At 33.5% G+C, this 12417-nt stretch overlaps 1 long non-coding RNA gene across 1 annotated transcript; it reads left to right on the top strand.

Annotated features, from left to right (window-relative positions):
* The first annotated feature begins 7437 nt into the window (after positions 1–7437).
* Positions 7438–8515, top strand: LOC127833628 (uncharacterized). The gene is made up of 3 exons (XR_008027511.1): positions 7438–7638; positions 7943–8115; positions 8333–8515. It is a non-coding gene; the product is annotated as an uncharacterized LOC127833628 (long non-coding RNA).
* Positions 8516–12417: the final 3902 nt, after the last annotated feature.

The raw sequence follows: 12417 nt of genomic DNA, 5'->3' as shown, positions 1-12417 counted from the left end.
CGAGGGTTTATCTGTTTTATTTGTATTGGTTGTACTTTTCCGGCAGCGAATTCAACAATTAAATACATGTTGTTTCTTATTGAAGTTGACGAATTCATACAATTGGGTGCAAATCCACTTGGAAGGTTTTAAGCAGAATTGTATTCGCTATGTTTAGATTCGCCAACCATTGGATGAAGAAGTTCTGAAATATGTGACTATAATGGAGGATTACAATGCAACGGGGTCAAATATATCTCAAGCCAGTGGAGTGTTTACTAAAAGATTGCTTCAAGAAATAAAATATGTTTCTTGTCCAAATGACTGCTCCAACCAAGGAGTGTGTGTTTTGGGTATGAATTCGATTACCGGTGATCAATATTAGTGTTGTGATGAATCATTGAAGGTTCTGTGTTATGGTAATATTACATTGTAATGCTCGCAAGTAGTTGATGTGTATGTATCTCAAACGTTTCAGGTAACTGCCAGAGTAACAGTGGCCACATCGGCTTTGACTGTTCCTTGGCGGCCAATGACCCTCCCGATATAATTGGTATACCGGACAGCGGCCTCTGTGACCTTTCAGAACGACCTTGCAAACAGACAATGGTTGTTGGAAGAAACTTTGTTGAATCAGAGAAACTTACTTGCCATTAATGGCAAGTGGTATATTGTAAATCTGGCTCCAAAGAAAATAATTGTATAGTGTAATACTATTTTATAACTTTACAATTCAATGAAATTACATTTCACACAAATATCAAATTAACAAAAGCAATATAGTTTAATATTAGCAATTTACCTATTCTATTATCATATTTTTTTTGCAAGATGTCATGAATACTGCCTGCGTTAAAATGTGTGAACTATTCATAACAATCCAGAAAAACAAACGTTACATGTTGAAAAATAATTACAAACAGTATAAACAATTATAAAGGAAACGCAGAGGTAATAAGGATATAATGCTCCTCTCTCTGCCGAATGCAACTTTACTTTTTATTTAATTGCAATATGCTCCATATTTTCACGCTAAAAAATATCCAAAAATATTGCAAACTGAATAACTATTTGATTTTATAGCACTGTTTTTTTGTGTTAAGATAAAAAATAATGGTTCGGTTGTTCGGGGTCAACCACAAACCGTCAGAGGTACGTTGGATACGTTTATGCAGGTATTGTGTCCATTTCCCCGGGAAAGCAGGAAACGTCGTGAAGATCAGCAGTTCGACATCAACACCATTGCTTTAGGTTATGCCATATCAATCAGCAACAACGCCGATGTTTTCAGCGTCGAGGACTTCATAGTTATATTTCATTCGATGTGCTTGAGTTGTATGAAACAAAACGGTAGCATATTGTGCAATAATAAGGTAACTTCAAATTCAAATTATTATAAATTAAAATCATTTTATATGCACTAAGGAAATCTATTCGTTTGGAACGATTATAATAGCATTTTAAAACCTAAATGAAACGTTTAATAATTATTTGGTAACTGTATATTCAAGCCTGGATATTGTGCACAACAAGGCGATTGCTTCGAAAACGGGGATCGACTTCAGTGTTACACATGTACGGAAGCATTGACTTGGCATGACAGTAAGTAAACATCCACGTTCCACAGCTGTTTTATTGTCGAGAACTTCTTTGATTTACGTGTGTTCATTCAAAGAATCTTTAATAATATCTGTGTATTCAGTTTTACAAACTTGCTGTTTAGTCGAATATTTAATTACAGTGCAATATGAATGATGCAAAATTTGGTATATCATTCAGATTTATCCACAATCTGTTAACCCCTAAATGATTATGTTGAAAAAACAACTAGTTCGCACATTACACATGTAGTATATTTTTTACAGAAAAAAAATCGATTAAATACCATGAAATTACATGACATTGATCATCTTACGTTTCTGTCATCAATTGAATTGTTTATACTCTTTTATTGTCAACCTTGAATTTGAGAAGACGTTAAGCAGCCTAAATAAATTGACAAACACGGAATTGTAAACAAAAAATAGCTGGTTATTTGTTACACAGGTAGCGCTCTTTTTGCTAGATTGGAATTTAAGATTCAAAACGTTCAAAATATGAATTATAATTGTTCATAAGGAGAAAACAATGTTGCTTCTAGATTTCAAATAAATGAATCGCTTATTCGCAGACTGTGACAAAAATTCAAATCCCTCGGATAAAATTTACTGGATTATCAGAGCCGTTCTTGGTCCAGTCATCGTCATTGCTGTTGCTGTTGCATATAAGTAAGCATATACACTCAAGTGTCACTTCACGCCTATTTGGAATTGAAAAATTTTAGATAGCGATATGTATTTGTCTTAGCGTATTTTATGATAAGATTTGGGTCCTGCGCGTAATAGGTACTGTTAATGTGTGAATGAGTATTTGTTTAAGGCTTTGTTCGAGCATAGCGTCTGTGATAGAGCCCAATTCTCGTTTACCGAATGGCCAAATAAATAATGATGAGCCCTATGTGTACACGAATGGTGCGTGCGAGAGAGTCGAGCATCAATTACCGCGTGATCAAAGAAGATGCGATGATGCAGGGGATCAGCGACCCACTTCTGCCATGAGCAGAGAAAGAACACTAGGCACTATAGAGCTTTTCGAGGCTCACGCTCAATGCAACTGATATGAAAGGTTTTAACATATAACGTTCGTATTGGTGAATTTTATTTATGACTATTATTTCTTTCCTAAAATTGTTCCTGAGCTTCCATTAGTCTATATCAGTAAATAATTATAGAAAACAGAAAAACAACTTCATTGTTTTTTTAAATTAATATACTCAACGTTTTGGTCAAAGACGTTCATCAGGAGTAAAACATTTGTAATAAAGTCAAGTTAGTCTATATCAACATGTAACATCAACATACATTGTGTGTATTATATTCACAATATACTTACGGAACTAATTCTAATAATATATAAATATATTTTCAAATTGTGTCAAATTTGAACTACTCAATGCTTTAAAAATAATATACTTGAGCGGAATATTATATCAAAATACACTTTAATCAAAATTTTCTCGTCTTTAACATACAATACCACATCAGCCATCACAATAACATAGGTACGGACACTGCTGTGGATTCTATAAATACAGAGGGTGGTGTGGTGGGGGGGGGTTAAGGGCATGTCTGACCTAACACTAATCCAAACATTAACAACGTAAAATGATAATAATATATTGACGGCATATACATATCAAATAGCAACACATATCTCTACAAACTAATTTATATCTTTGGTCATCGCCCTGGAAGAGCAATTGCAAAACACATTGGTGGCTTCAACCGGTTGAAATGTATGCCAAACCGCACGTATAGCCCATCACGAATCACACAACAAACACACGTAAATAAGCATTAAAGGGACTTTATCATATACTTTCGTATGTTTACAAAATGTCATAAATTGAATTTACTAATACAACTGAAATATTGGGGATAGTTTGTAATAAGTACAATGGCACAGATTAATAGAGTTTTGCCGATGTATCGATTTCAACGTTTTACAATTCTTTAATATGTTTTCCGATGACAATTGAGTATATGCAATAACCGAACATGTATTTTGTAAGTTTTTACATTTTTGCTTGTTTGAATATATTGCATTCATACGTTTGTCATTGTATCACATGATGAACATGTCCATTGAACTACATAGCGTCTTTATACACATTAAATATGAAACAATTATAATATAAATTCGATTTACATGTAAAAATTAGACTTTGTATCTGCATTGAATTGTTTTCATCCATGAGTTTGACTCTGGTCGCATCAATTGAATGGTGTATGATAATATATGTATCCCACTTTTTGTGTTTGTTTTCTGCAAATCATATTGCTTTTTTTTCTACGTTCGTATTTGTATGCAATTAGGTATTGTATTATTAGTATGCACTTTTTATTACGAAAAAACTATTTTTTTCACTGTCAATAAATTGAACGCCACAAGAACATGTGTTTATTACAAATAGGAGATCGACAGTATAAACAATGTCGTATATGATCGGTTTTATTATAATTATGTATGATATGCGTGACGTGTTATGCTCTCATGTTCGTGTGAAAGTATAGAACGATTTTCTGTCAACATGTCAATCAAAAGCATAACAACGAATGAATTTGTATGCTTGGTACTTTTGCAACATTTAGTTTCGTCATTAGCTAAGATTTGCGACACAGTATTATGTGTAGGCATTCATTTCATTGTAAATCATGCAAACTCATAGACAATGACGGACATGAAAATCGTACTATGTTTGTACTCAATAGATTGTTGTGACATATATTTTTTATGAACTTTTATGTATTGTGTATTCAACTGTTTATTCTTTATTAATAATAATGAACATTAACATTCACTTACGCGTTATGGATGTTTTATGTATGATACATTTCATTACTTCAGTTATAGAAGCAATACACGTTATGAAGGAAAATTTATCTCAATTGTGTATTTGACCATGTGGTTTCACTAAAATCAGCATTTTCGTTATCAATGGGCGTCTGCTGATAAATTGTTTATATGGTACCGGCAACAAAGTGTCTTTTGTTATTTTGTGCATATACTGACTTTAATGCATACATTAACATATTTCGTGTCCATAACATTTAACAAAAGTACGTAGAAGCAACATAACGCGTGTTAGTCACGGCTTGACATCATCTCCTGTAATCAGATAATTGAATCCATGCACAATTTCAATATGCATGAACATTATATTGGAAAAATTCAAAAATGTTCTTTAAAAAAATAGTTTTGAAATATATTCGCAATTATGCAACATAATTTACAAAAGCTGATTATAACTTTGATCATGTTGTGTGTCTTTGGTATATTTGTTTCCCGGACATAGATTAAACCAGCGATTAGAAACACCTTATACTCATGTAAACCATAATTGAAATAAATATATATATATACATATATAGTTTCTGATAATGAAAATAAAAATTACAAAAACAATATGTGTTTGTGAAACACTATGTCCCCCATATATTTGACCTTTGACCTTGAAGGATGACCTTGATCTTGAACTTTCTCCACTCAAAATGAGATACACGTGCATGCCAAATATCAGGTTGTTATCTTCAAATTTGCACAAGTTATGGCCGATGTAAAAGTTTGACGCAAACAAACCAACAAACAAACCAACAAACCAACAAACAGACAGGGCAAAAACAATATGTCACAGTATAGACTGGGGGACATACAAATGTAGACTAGAGCTAAGGACCGAATATCGCAATAACGAATTCCGTTACCCCATTGATAACTGTGTGAATAGCCACATACATAATAAAACACAATAAACATGAACCGAAGAGAAATTCGTTCCAGAATCAGTATCAGTATTTTATTTACAGCTATCTAAACCGGCTGCAAGGCACACATACTTTTACAATAAGCATACAATTTATCAGAAAAAAACGTATTTTTAAATAATGAATAACGCTATAGCATTTTATGTTATTGGTATTGTATTACACAGCAATTGCTGATTACCCACAAAACAGAATGCAAATAAATAAAGCGAATACATTTATTAGCTAAAACTCTTCGTGTTAACAGCATATTATAAATCAACATCGTGTAGAAAAATGCCAGATAATCGTAATCTATTGAAGTAAGAAGCCAACATGGAGCAAGGACATCGTCCAAGAAGATAGTTATCATATATATGATTTATTATTATGCTCTATAGTGTCAAATACATATTTATAATCTACACATTCAAAAGCAGTAATGTGTTCTTAAAGTCGTGTTATTTATAAAATTGTTATACAATCTGCAAGTCTAAATCTAAAACATAGTAATGAATACACATATTTTTTCGATCGACAAATCGCGCTCAACAAAAACGGGACCAGTGAATTGTTAATTGCATGCTAGTGGTAAATCTGTCAGTTTTAAAAACTGGATTATAATGAAAAATCGCGTTGTAACAAGGCCTACCTGACACAGCCTAAACCAGGAAGATATAACGTTTTGTTTTATTCAATCATTATGAACGATATCGATCAGTAATACAACACCAATATAATTTGAACTGAAATTATACTTCGCGTTCCGCGTTATCGACAAAATGTATTCTTAGAGGTTATTTGATGTTAAAAGAAGACGCTTGTTGTGGCAAAGGGCCCAGCGTGGTATCATCATTATTGTTATAAATAACGTTTAGTTAAGATTTGCAATTACTAATTAAATCATATTTGATTCAAACTAATGATTTTCACATAAGCATTTAATATCAACACATAAACAACTAATGTCGACCCGGTTTTTTCATATACAAAAGATAAACTGGTGAACTTTGCCTTAAAAACAAAGACGTTTAATCATCCTTGACATTAACTTACAAATAATAATACAACATATTTGATACAAGGAATATTTACATTGAAATTCACTATTATGGTACTATGACACTTTGCCGTTATTCTCTCTTGAAACTAAAACGTTATTGAATAAATATGTGCTATGTTGAACTGGTGTAAATACCCCATTTCGAAGCTTTGCATTGACTGTTCAAACGGTGATTTTAGTTGAATAAATTGGCGTTTGTGTTTTTCATTTGTGTTTGTCCTGTGTCGCATTGTATGGTAATTTTGTCTAGATGGTCTCGCTATGAGCCGGAATGTGTGCTATATAAAGATGTGCTTTTAAATATTGTTTTGAAAAAAGGTATTTGGCTGGTATATATACATAATTTCCTCCTCTTATTAAGCCATTGAATAATAAAAAAATCAATACAGTCGAATATTATTGTGTTGCTTAAAGGTTGAGTTTGAATTCTATAATGTAACTGTCTGTATTTATAATTTTGTATTTCGTGCTTTACGGTGGTGTGAACCCGCTGTGAACCTTCAATGGATTGCATCGATCGCTAAAATACGATGATCTCAGATTGTGCCATTGTTTGTAAATGCTTGCCGGTCGTATTGTCCTTTTATGTTGTAGGCTGTCGGTCTCTTGCCTTTAAATCAATATACGGGGATTGTACTTCAACAAAGAAATGACGTTTAGAAGTACCTGCGCGTAACATCTTGCTGTATATCGATTTGTAGCGTGTATTTTGCAGTCGTTATTGAATGTCGCGCGGATTGGATAATTGATGGGCTTCAACTATTCAAGTTTTAATTAAATAAAAGTGCACCGATATAACCGTTTCTCTGGATATAATTCAAAAGGAAGCATGTGGCTCCCAATCCTTTGCTGTTCGATTATGAGTATGGCAGTTTGCAATGCCGGTAAGATTGTATACTTAGTTTTGTATGATGTATTGACATATATCACGATACAAACATGGACAATTCAATACATAGGAGTATATCAGGAGCTTATTATCAAGACAGTTTGAATTATTAATGGTTGTTTTGCTTTCTAAATCTTTACGCATTGACAGGTGCTATTCTGATCCATGTCACGAACAGAATCACAGGCAACTTCAAAACATCGGATCACGGAATGACCATTGTGTGCCTAAAGATATCGAGTTGAATGCTCTCTTGTGTGATCAATACCTCGAGTCTTACTGTTACATCACCAAAAATGCAGTGATGCTTAATACGGAGCCGAAAAAGGGGAGTTGTGGAGTCGACACCCCGCTCTGGTTAATAGGTATAAAAAACAGTTAAACAAGCATACAAAAAATGGTCAATTATTTTTCTACTTTACCTTAACTTAAATAGAGTGTTTCAATTTTCACTTCTGTAACTTTATCTTAAAGAATCGATTTTCAGAATAATCTAATATATTTTAAGAAAAAGGTTAAGACAGAAATAATGAAACTTAATAAACATATTTAATTTGTAAACGAATGTTTAATAAGATTGATATTCTTATAAATGTTTAGTGATGGACGTTAATTTTGAATGAAGGTGTAAATGTACCAACACTCAATTTATATTTCTCTTTTCATAAGATCAATTCCCGAAAATGTCGGATGGAATTATGGATAGAGACGTTTGTGTAAAGACAGAGGAAGACGCTTGCTCCGAAATAATAACAATCCGATCAAGAACTGCTCCTCCTTCTACGTGTATAAGCTGCAGCAGTTACCAGATAGTCTCGGATGCCCCGCCGCCTACTGCACCGGTAAGACTGGATTCACGTTACGTTTTAAATCAAATAATTGTTCATACAGTTATACATTACATACCTTTCAACCACATGAAATTTTGATTATGTGTTATGTAGAACAAGAGTTATGTTTGTACTTTGAACGAAAGTAAATTTGAAACTTATCAGGAATGTTGTATTGTGATATATAGCGGCTTCAATTATTTGTGTGTGGTATATTTCTGTTTGTCAGTTTCCAAAGATTTGTGCCGCACACCTGATCAACTTACAACACAGTCAAAAACGTATCCATGACAGAAAACGACGAAAAAGAAAATACTCGTAAGTACCTTCAATAACACCAAATTTAAAAGTCAAGTTTGTTACAAAGTCCTCATATACTTAAATATTAGTTCAAATGTACTGGTTAATATTCGTTTCTTTAATTTACACTTTGATCAAATAGTCAAGTTACACAAGGAATCAATGAATGCATTACATGTAATATTATGTATGTGGCACGTTGTTTATTTTCATTCGAAGAAGATGCGAAATCGTCAAAAGCGAAGTATAACAAGGATGTAACCCAGACTGAGAAGTTGTTGATTGTTTGTCAGGTCATCAGCGGGTGTGTCATTTTTGCGCTGGTAGCTGTCATAATCGTGCTTGTGTGCAGAAAAAAGCGGTATGTGTTTTTTATAGGCGAAACTACAGATAGCCTTCCTGAATTTATACGGATTTTTGCAATTGGTATCTCCCTCAAATGGGTATAAATGGAAATAAGGTTTAGTATTTAAAATATTTATGCATTAAGATTTTGTAAAATTGACCTTGCGCGCTTTCATTTCAGGCCTTCCCAAGATAAAATGGACGAGGCGCTTTATGTTATACCGGCTAACCATGGTTCAGCTCCTCCGCGTTATGAGACATTGCAGCTGAGATCATCCTAGATAAGAAAGAGACATACTAAAGACAGTGTGGGAATTTGTTTTCATAAAGACACTCAAAACTATAGGCTGAAAATATTCATGCAGTGTCTGGAAACAAATGAACAATATGCAGTTCGTGCAGGTAATTACATATATCCTAGGGCGTATCGATTCTATTGTATATATAATTATGCACCGAATTGTTCCATGCATGTTCCTTATTATTGTTTTCTTGTTCCGTTGAAGCCAAGTTTGTTCGTATCAAATAGAGCCCAAACAATAACGCTCATTGGTAATTTATATGATGTATTGCATAAACCAGAGGGGTAATAATTTATACTTTGCTCAATTAAGAAAAAAAGTAAATTTGTTAGTTAAACTATGTATAGGCAATGTGAATGTTAATGAATATCTTATATGATACACTTTATGTGAATGACTTAACTTCAGTTACCCATTCAGCAGGAAATGATTTAATTGTTACAAATGCACCAATTTACATTCACAGAATATGTGTTGTTTATTTTGCATACTTAGCTAAATGAAAGTAAATTAAACATTTACAAAGCAGCTTGACGGTATAATCAGTATACTATTACACTGATTAATTGCGACAATCGCACAAAAGCAACATTTGTATAGTTTAACCATGAAAGAATAGCCATGCATATTTCAAATGCGTGGTTTATTGTGCAATACTTATTTAACGGACGCTTGTTTAACTAACGATAACCCTTTGTTTAGATCTATTTTCAGTTAGTTCATTGTGTAATTTGATACATTGTTATTATATGGTCTTTTATTCTGCGCAGACCGGAATCTTTATCGAGCTGTCTGCATTTAAAACAAACTATGTCCGCTTTTTTGAGTCTATACAGCAATTTTGCAATGCGTGATGTATGCAAACGCGAACGAATAAACGTACAATGGGGTAAGATTATCCGCATTGGTTTACGTACATATGTCTTTCGTTTTGTAACCCTTTGCTTTAATGCTTCGTGCGAAATGACAAAAGTTGTCTTTACCTCAGGTCTGTGATCACACTTAATACATGATGAAAGGCATGGTTTTGTAATAGATCATAGGTGGACACACATAAAAGAATATTATTTTAAAAGCGTAGTATGTTTATGTACTTGCATACAATTTATCAATTAGAGCATGTAGCCGCGTATGTTGAACAACAGGTTAATTTTGTAAGGCGATTGTGAAGATCACCAATCAGATACAAACAACATACAAACCAAACATGATCAACATAGGAGTCGTTATACAAAGGTATACATTAAGTTTAACAAGAACTCCTCTGCAGTTTATTTTTTCCCTAATGCATCTACATATAAACTTATTAATAACATCATTGAGATAAGTTGAGGTTCGTTACCATACTTTTACAACTCAGCACCATCAGTGATTTACTTTGGTCGTTTCAAAGCGGTGATTCCTGTTGTGTGAACTAAGAAAGAAGAAAGAGTTTGTTGTACTCGGTGTCAATTTGTATTTGGGAACGATCGAATTAAATCCAGCATATTTATAAATACACTTTGTTTATTGCGCAATACATTCCGGTTCCCATTAATCCGCAATAAAACATGTCGGAGTGTCGCACGTATTCGTTTTTCTTCAGAACAATGCGGACTATTTAGATTGAAGCCAGTGAGGGGGAGGGGGTGGTTGATGCCACATCCTTGTGGCAGACGGTGAAATAATTAAGAATGTATGGTGCATGTAGGAAACTGGTACTCCAAAACATCACACAGGCAATTGATAAGAACTCTAATTGGCTGCGGGGCGATTTAAGCTGGAAGCCCACCTTAAAGAGTAGTGTACTAAACAACACTGCTGCCCAGTCAATATAAGGTTGTGCTAGGCTTAAAGGAGCGAACAAGTATTTAAGAAATGCACCCAGCTGATGATGTTAGCTGGCTGCAGTTTATCTGTAGTTTGAATCTTAATATGGTCCCGTGACTTGTAGCGGCTGGCATTTAGATTGCAAGTTTAGATTATTTAAGGTAAGGTCGGCATGTCGTCTTTAACGTCATGCATTGGCTTTAATCTCGCACTCTTCTATTATTGTTAAATGTTAAATGTTTTGTCGACGAAAAATTAATCGCATGGGGACTATTAACTATGTGTGCGTGACAGGTGCTTAATTGTGTACTAGGCCCGCTTTCAAGAGGTTAGGAAATTGCTTTATGTTTCCCAACAGTATTCTTCCTATGACACGCATTGACCTTAATTATACAGTTCAAAGCTACTACATGTAATAGCTTCAAGATGACATGCATTTTAATTGAACATTAAATGCCATGTCCTTAATCGCAAACAGCTCAACGAGGGCAAATATAATAATGGGATCATTTATATTTCAAAGTAATATGTATACCATTAAAGCGTCACTGAATTTGAAATGGCTTAAACTGTTAAAGATATATGTCATTTGTATCTTATATAATAAGAAAAGGACACTTGAATGTCATAAATGCATGCCCATGTCCTATAACAAGGTCTCCCCAATGCTGTCGCAGCTGAAGTAGGGCAGAGTTTTGTTAAATTAACAAACAAGTCAGAATTCTAAAAACTAAATACAGACTGTATTGAAATACATGTAATGTGATCCGTAATTGACAGCATTCAATGCATGATTAATTGCGCAATACTTCGTTCTTTTATGTGTTTGGTTTACACAGCCACTAAATTTAGACTGAGTTTAAATTTCCGTCAGTTTCGTATCACGGAATGTGATATTGAATTGTTTCTATTTAAAGCCAAATATGAACCACAAAGTGGACAATCAACATATATGTGAATGATAGTGCTTTTTAAACATGATTTGTATTTGCATGTTAATGTAAATGCTCACTACAAAATCATAGAATTTAATGGAAACTCTGTTCATAATCGTACAACGTATTACGCTCTAAAGCTGGCTTAAACGTATAAAAATATACACCGTAGTGCTTGCTGATAAATCATTGCATTGCGCTTTACTGTTATTCGCTGCTGACTTTAAAGTGATATTATGCGCATTTTCTACTGTTGAATTGAGCTGAAAAAAATTCACAGGGCAAAACAGTTAGTTAAAATGTGGTAACTGACCAATTATCTACAACTCATCTTGCTACCAGTTGTGTAAAAAAATAATATTATATTCGATATAAGACGAGCGGAACTGTCATTTTATTAGGATCGGAGTTGGTGTTCGTGTGTTGTATAAAAGAATCTGCACTAAAACTAAATTTAGATTCACATCGTACATCGAATCATTTCTGTTTTCAGTTGTGAAAAAGTACGATTGATATTAAAATGAATTATCTTTCTCTTTCCGGGATATTGTTTTAGTATCTTGATGCTGCATTAACAAATATAATTGTATATGAAGTGAAAACACCAAAAATAAACAACGGTT

The sequence above is a fragment of the Dreissena polymorpha genome, chromosome 6 (assembly GCF_020536995.1).
Source record: "Dreissena polymorpha isolate Duluth1 chromosome 6, UMN_Dpol_1.0, whole genome shotgun sequence".
In the NCBI taxonomy this organism is placed as follows: domain Eukaryota; kingdom Metazoa; phylum Mollusca; class Bivalvia; order Myida; family Dreissenidae; genus Dreissena; species Dreissena polymorpha.
Note: the sequence above shows the minus strand (reverse complement) of the source record. Positions and strands in the feature narration are given on the sequence as shown.